Here is an 8,594-nt window from a genome sequence, read left to right as displayed (position 1 = left end):
TGAGGGTGGAGTTCTCTAACCCACCACACTGCTGAGCTACGTGCTCTCCTGAATCAAGCTCAGAGCAAACACATCAAGTGAAGGCCGTGATCCAGGGAGGCAGTCGCTCCTGCTGGCAGGATAAACCCTACTGCAACAAAGGGATTATTCACATGAGTATAGACTACTCCAGTGACAAAGAGCTTGCAAGATAAAGGTTGCAAAGGGAAGAACTGTGTGAGACCACTGTGCACACCACATGCAGCCATTCTCAATTACTCTCGCACCTGAGGACACGCTGCTACCATCACCAAAATCTGTTTTCACTTCAGGCATTTGATGTTATACTCTCTGCCTGCCAAATGTTTCCTGCAGCCTAGGGATGGGAGAGGTACTTTTTTTTTTTTTTTTTTTTTGGAAAGTTAATCTGGTTACTGGCAAAGGCACGCATATCCCACAGAGTGACATGCAAGGAAAAAATTAAGAAGACTGTTGATGAATCCCCCTGAGACACCCTTCTTCCAGGTATTACATCCTGCTCTATCAGCCCAAATTTTGGAAACCCTGGGGTGGATGCTGCCTGCACTGGAGAGCAAACCTTCAGATGATTCTGTGGATTCAGAATTCAGATGATCAGCTGTGGGTTTCTAGCTGCCACTGCTTGTCACCATATTGCTAAGAGGGGCTTATAAGCTTGCTGAAGGCAATAAATAGTTTCCAGCTCATTCATATAGTTTATACTTTGATTTCATGAAATGGTAGAATCTATAGCCAGCAGAACCCAAACAGAACACAGTTTTCACTGCACTTCAACGAAAGTCTTTTTCCTGTTGGAATTGAAAATGTATACTGCAAGGTGATAAAGCTTGGTAGTTGCTCAAAAGGGCTTCTTGTCTGTGATGGGGTTGGATTTGTTTCTCAAATCCATGCTGTCTAACACACTGTGGCCCAACACTGTTCTTAGTCAGCAGTGTCGTTTCCTCATAATGTGTCCTGACATAAAAGATCTCTACCTATGCTGGTCAAGAAAGTATGGCTAGACAGAGAAAAGCTTGTGACAGACTCATGGAAAGGGAGTCATGCATAGCACAGAAGCCCCAACCCAGCTAAACTTTAGGTGCAAACTCCCCAAAGCACACTTATCAATATCCACAGGGATTACTCATGCAAGCAATATGCAGGAGACCAGGAATCAAGGGCACTAGCAGAAATGCAATCACACTGAGCGATCCTCTTGGTTGATGGCAGATACTGTGAGATGTGTCCTTTGAAAAACAAAAAGCCCCTGCCCCAAACAGCTGTCATACATACATTACTTTGCATGTCTCATAAATCTGATCCAAAGCAACAGGGGAAGTAAGTAAACCAACTGCCTTTGGAAAGTGGTATTATTTCAACCTCCTTGGTGAAAAATGCATTTATCCCCTAAGTACTGATCTCAGTAGATAACTGCAAGTGCAGCTGTTTCTGTTTATTCCTCCCCACTCCTACAGATATTCTGAAGCCTCTCCAAGCATTTGGCTCCTCTGTGTTGATAGGAATATTCATATTATGAAACATACCTCACAAAACCAGGGCTGGACATGAGAGGCAAAGGAACAGCAGCACCTCAGAAACTTAATTCCTGGAAAGAAGAGCACAGGGTGTGTATAGGCTCTGCATGAAGCTGTATCTCAGAGTAAAGAACTTCTTGGGAATACAAAGACCATCTGTTCAAACCCAGTCAGAAGTTAGAGCAGACGCAAAGGCCAGGCTTTCCTACCAGCACTGAAAAACTCAGCCTGTGCTCAGGACTCTTTCAAATGCAAAAGATTAGCTAAAACAACATTGATTTTCTCCCCACCTTCAACCAGCTAACAGATCCAAATTTTTTCTCCCTCAGTCTTCTCAATATTAAAATGACAGACTCCCTTCCTGTGGATACTGCTACTCTTAAGCAGTCTCTGAGCCCATAATGGACATCCCACAATCACAGCCTCTCTACGTACTCCTCTCTGCTGCACCGCATCAGCTGGACTGGTGGGCTACAGGCTCCCAACCTTTCTTGTTGGGCCACAAAGCCAAAGGCTTGTCAGGGGACTAGCCTCCCTGAACTCTTAAAGACACCAATGCAGTTCATTTAAGTCAATATCTGGGTGCCACCTACCCTTCTGTTCTGACTGAGGAATCAGCTGCTCTAAACGTCCGCTTGGGCTTGTGATGGCAAACATCTCACTAAAACAGTTCATTGGATCCCTGCCATAGCAGTTTCCCATGAGAATGGTCACCAAAAAGGTGGGATGCAAAGTTACACCAAATGACCTCTGAGACACAGTGCCTGTACACTATTACCAGAAGGACAGTACTGCTGCTTATTGTGCCAGCAAATACGCATCAAGCAACAAAGACCCAGCAAAAGCGTCTGCCAAATATACTCACTCTCAGAGCAACAACGCCTGTACTTTCTACAAGAGATTAGGTAAGTTGAGAAGAGTGCATTTACTGCGCGCGCTTCCTATCTTAGTCTCTGGGCTTATATCTGCATTATCTGATTAAGTGACTGTTAAATAACCGAAGCTGACAATATAGGCTCAGGAAAACTCTTTATCTTGATCTGGAAGTGTTGAAGTAATCTCCAAATATGATTTTCAACAATGAAGGACATACACCCAATAAAAACCTATTATTTAAGGCATAAATGGATCCCTGCACTAAATGAGGCCTACTTACATCTGATAAATACCAGGGAAAAATGCTTCAGAGGAAGATGCAGCAAACTCACTCTTGTGTATTGCCTCTTGTTAGCAGTTCTTAAAGCAGTTAACAAACTGCAGTCCAGTCCAGACTACCAATGAGGGAAATCAAACTATAAGAAAAGGGAAATGGTTTGCAAGTAGGAAAAGAAATTAGATCTTCTGAATCATCCACAGTCAGTTGCTTTCTCAACCTAGGGAGAGCATGTCTCTAAATGTCACGTCTTCTTCCAACACAAGCTGGGAGAGGAAAAATCCCCAAACCCTCTTTAGGAATATGAAAAACATCTTCAGAACATAAGTCAAAATATTCTTATTATGCATACAAATGCAATCCCTTTTGAAAGAGCATCACATGATAAAACAATATTAAAATATTAATTGAGCACTAATCTGGTAAACAGTTTAATTAGGTGAAAAGAGCATTCATGGAAAAAATATTTCTGCTTATTGTTGCATCATGAAAAGGACTTGAAGCACTGCTGAGCAACTGGCTTTGGAAACATTTGCTCCACACCTAGCTCTAAGTCTCCGCCTGCAAAGACATGGGGAAGCATTTGTCCTGTTTGTGAAATCAGAGTGAGGCTTTTATCCACACATTTTGGCAATGGTCTCTGGTTGTATAACGATTTCCATATGTTTATCACATCTAAACAAGAGCAAAACAGTATGGTACCAACTGGTTCTGTTTACATTATGATTTAGCCATGACATTTGTTTTTTGGAGAGGATGTTTGTCAGGGCCAACCGAATGCTTTTCAAAGTACCTTTCGCTCTTTGACACTGAAATCAAAGACCCTGCCAGTAGGAAAGGGAAAAATCTGGATTCATTAAAAAAGGAACAAGGTCAGAACAGCATGAAAAGAACGCTGGATAATATACATGGAACTGGCAGTAACACCAACGTTTAAAGTTGTCTGACATGTCTCATTATCAAACCTTGTTTTCAATTACTTACAGCTTTGCCAAATTAACTGGTATGCTAGCAATTGCCTTTGCTAGGTGTCTACCTCAGACTGGGTTTTTTTTGTTGTTTTGTTTTGTTTTAGGGTGGAGCTTCAAGGAAAAAATGTTCCATTGTTTCTGAAAATTGGAAGCAGATTTTATTACAGAAAACATATTTGTTTCCCCCTTTTAAAAATAAGCAAAGCAGTGTTTAACAACTTTCTCACTGAGCAGCAATAATGTTGTAGAACTGGACCTCGCAATTTTGCAGTGGTAGTATTGAAAGTAGGAAGTTTTCATTGATGTCACAGGAAAAAAAATAATCCTGTGATGTAACGTATGTGGTTGAGTCTTCTAAGAAATCAACAACTGTACAGCAGCATCTTGTGAACAGAGGAACTGGCAGTGGAATTAACTTGTGAGAAGAAAAGGAGGTTGTCTGAAGACAAAGCTGAAACCAGGACTGGCTATAGCAAAGGACTGGGACTAAGCACCTGAAGAGAGGAAGAGATGAAGTTTGCAAAGGCTAACGCTAGATGAGAAGGTCCAGGAAAACTGGTGCAATCAGCTGTAAAGGGAAGACTCAAAAAAGCAGAAAAATGGGTGAACAAGCTTAGGATAATGAGGAGAAATCAAGGGACAGGAAGGGAAGACTGCTGTGAAAAAATGCACCAGTTTGAAAGAATGAATGGGGGAAAACCGGATATGAAGATCCCAACATACATCTCCTGAAACAGGAATTGGGTCTGCTTTTCCAGAGTGTCCCCATTCTTCAGCTATGACAGCCAAAGGTCCATGCTGTTCATCCAGCACGTGATGGCTGTGCAACACTGCGCTATGAAATTTTGGTATTTTATAGTGCTACAAGTAATCATAATAAACAAAGCTAAGGAAATGACACACAAACACACTTGTGAGAAAAGCACTCAAAATCTAAATAGTGCAACATTAAGCTTCTCCATGTAACATTGATATGGCCCTGACACTGCCTTTGCTGTGCAAGGCACTACTAGAGCTAATTTCTGTTCTGCAGGACTTCTGGGGCACCACAAGCAATGTGTGCCACCATGGCAAGCACTGAGGACTTCAGTCAATCCATAAGCCACGTTTTAGGAAACAATAGGAGCTTTAAAGACTAAGGCTCAATGACACCACAATAGCTCAGGCCCAGAAAGACACTGTTTTCAAACTAAACCAAAACACATGCTTTCCTTTTGATTTTTCCCTAAAGAAAATATCACCTAAAATGAAACTTTCCCCCAGTGAGCATATTTCTCAGCAAGAGAAGACTTTGATTCTCAACACTAATAAGCATGTAATTATGACTTTCCAGACCTCTAAGAGTCTAAAAGTAAAAGGAGATCCAGGAGCAGAGAAGTGTTTCTGCACTATGCAGCTTAGATCTGGCCAGTGACAATAGGAGGTATGCTCAGGAAATATGGCTGTGTCAAAGCTAGAATTACTGTCAAGCAAGGAAAATAAAAATAAAAATAATAAATAAAAAAACCCAGACATAGGACAAGAAGGATTGCTTCAGTTACTGCAAACAACATTGGCATTGCCACTACCCAGGAGAGTCCTCAAAATATATTCTTTATATAAATCTACATAACACAGGCTAGAGAACATACCCCCACCATCCTACAATAAGCTTGAGATGCCCAACAAAAGAGATCAACATGTACAGAAACTATAAAACACTTTTTGTGGAAAGCTGGTGAAATTAAATATACCACCTATTTCCAAGGGCCGGGCAACAGCAGTATACTTCTGACATGAAAATGTGCAGCTGATGCTCTAATCATGTCAGACTTCAAGGAACACATAAAGGGCTGAATCAGGCATAATGTGTGGAGAAGTTCAAAAGCACTGCTATGTCTTCTCCAGCTCCCACCCAGCTGCAATGCCCACAGCAGCAAGAGGCACTTTCCCCCAGGCTGAGCACACCTACATGTGGAAATAAGTAACAGCAATTAGACACAGCTGCAAATGAACTCCCTACCTATGCGCTGCTCTGTTAACATAACTAGGAAAAATTTCTGGAAAGAATTAGAAGTGTTTGCAAAATGTTTTACACCTATTGGCATGCTTCTCCTGCAGCAGCCCTTGAGCTACAGGAGGAAATAAACACACAACCAAAATCCTGTTCATGAGTTCCCACAGCCTCCCTGAGAAAGCATTCTTCCAGTTTGAAGGGGGAAGATCATGTTGTCACTAGAAACACAATACACACATTTTCTGTTTTAAAGGGCAGCACACATTCCTATGACAGTTCTCAGCACTGCGCATAAAGTAACAGGCTGAATCCAGCACTACTGGAACTATGCAAACATTTAGGGGTTTTTATTTCTACTAAGCAAAAATACTTAATTACGGCAGCAGAGGTAATGACAAAAAGAAAGCCCATTATCAGAAGGCTGAAATTTACTCAACTGGGGTCCACACCTGCACTGGAAAATTTTCAGAGATCTGCAAATTGAGAAGGCTGAAAAATCAAATGTAGAAAAAACACACCTGTGTAGAAAAGAAAATGGAGACAAGTCTCTTCAAAAGTTATTCACATAAGTGAGAGAGCAGCCCTGTTCCGGCAAGCTGACCAGCCAAGCAGATCTGGGTGATAGCGAGAAGTGCTTTGTGGAAGGTAAGAACATCAGCCAGTGGCAGAAGTATGACCATATCTATCCTGGGGCTTTTCGTTCCCAAATCAGTGATGCTTCCATTTAACCATACCCAGAGAAGAGGACTAGAGTAAAAGAGTGGCTATTTGTATATTCTAATGGAAAAAAAGTCTCACATGTTATACACGCTTGTAATGTGCACATATACAACAAGCATGTTGTATGGGGGTTTACACAGGCCTCAGCAAACCAATGCAATTATCAGTAAAGATGCAGCTGAGAAACAAGTTTCCCAGCAAATCCTATCCTACTATACTAAAAGGAAGTCATGCGCTATTGGGATGGAGCCAGCTCCCTCTGGGAGCCTTGCTGCCTCTCAAAACCCTCCTGGGTCTCCCCATTGGCTTTCTAAGCATCACAGCGTATCAGTGCTAAACAACGCATCTTGCCAAGACTTGATCACGGGCATGTAATTAAATCCTGGCAGGGCAGATGGCAGAGGTGACTCTGCTGCCTCTCTTGCTGGTGCAGTGAAAGGTTTCCCACTGGGAATAGGCATCACTACAAGTTCACACACTAATACTTCTATTTAGGGAGCAAGAAACCAGATAATCGACTCTGAACAACAGTTGTCGTGAGATTATTAAAGTTCTTGCTTGAAGGCTTAAATCATAAGAGAATATGAGGAGATATATGTGAGAGCAAGTTATTCCACAGCTGCATCCTGCAAAAGGACAGACACTTTCCCTTGATGTATCTGGTAACAGCCATTGCCGCAGTCAACAACCCAGACTAGACAGGCCTCAGGTCTCATTTGCTCCGCTCATATCTATGCTCCAACTTTGCAATAGGTGCTGTTTTTATCCTTACTCTTCTGTTTACGCATTCACTGATATTCCTTGGCTAAGCATATAACTGGCTTTATGGAACAAGAAGTGAAAGTACCTGTAAGAGCACCTGATCAAGAAACCAGCTTTGATCCTTCCTGGTCCTTGCTCCAAAGAGAAAGAGCCTGCTAAGGTCATCTCTATAGCCAACATCTTGCTTTGCGCTTGGTTCCGACTTCAGGCAGCGTCCTCAGGAGGTTACTACTTTCACAAGAGTGCTGGACACAAATCATGCTTTATGTCTAGGAGCACGGAGACAGCCAGAAAATCCTAAAAGTCAAAAGTGTCAACCTATAAGCTGGACTACAGATCTCTGCCATATTACTTAGCGAGACCCAGAAAACCTGCTTAATGTCTGTAGAGATTTTTTTTCCTGAACTTTTCAATTTATGGTCAATGAAACAATGAGTAGAACATGAAACTCTGGACTCATCTCCCCATAGAACTCTTACAGTGTGCAGAAACAGTAATATTCAACATCACATTTAATAAGAACAGTATCCGAAAAACTGTAGGACAAAATTTTATAGTCACTAACATTTAATTCATTTCTTTATTCACTCATTTTCTTTTAGAAAACATTTTCTGAGGAGAACATTTGCAGTCATTTTTATGTGGAATTAATTACTCATACCTTCTAAGAGAATAAAATCCATTACTACTGACATGGTTCAGCCCCAGCTGGCAGCTGAGCACCATGCCACCACTCGCTCACCCCTCCCCCAGCGGGGGAGGAGAATTGGAAAGACAAAGGCAAAACCTTGTGGGTTGGGATAAGGGCAGTTTACTGGGACAGCAAGGGAGAGGGAAACAATCAACAACAGTACTGATAACAGATATTCAACAATGGGTGATAACAGAAAGCAATTTACTGATCCGACACTCAGACCATCCAGGAGTTAGGCCGAACCTGCCCCTGCCCGACTAGCCCCGTTTTATGGCGAGCATGACATCACATGGTATGGACAAGCCCCCGGCCAGCTTGGCTCACCTGTCCTGGCTCCTTGGGAAATTAACTCTATCCTTGCCAGAACCAGGACAACTACATTGCTCAGATAGATTCCTGTTGATTCAGAAGGTTCCATCTGATTATCAGGAAACACTTTTTCACTGTGAAGGTGACTGAGCATTGCCACATGTTGTCCAGACAGGTTGTGGTGTCTCCAGCCTTGGAGATATTCAAAAGCCATTTGGATGTGGTGCTGGGCAACTGGCTCTAGATTGTCCTGCTTGGGCTGGGTGGGTTGGACCAGATGACCTCCTGTCCTGGTTTCAGCTGAGATACAATATAGTAGCCAGTCTAGTGCTGTGTTTTGGATTTAGGATGAGAATAATATTGATGACACACTGATGTTTTTAGTTGTTGCTAAGTAATTGCTGTGTCTACACTAAGTCAAGGACTTTTCAGCTTCTCATGCCCTGCCAGGTGCAGC

This window comes from Balearica regulorum, chromosome 4 (assembly GCF_011004875.1).
Source record: "Balearica regulorum gibbericeps isolate bBalReg1 chromosome 4, bBalReg1.pri, whole genome shotgun sequence".
NCBI classification, from domain to species: Eukaryota; Metazoa; Chordata; class Aves; order Gruiformes; family Gruidae; genus Balearica; species Balearica regulorum.
Note: the sequence above shows the minus strand (reverse complement) of the source record.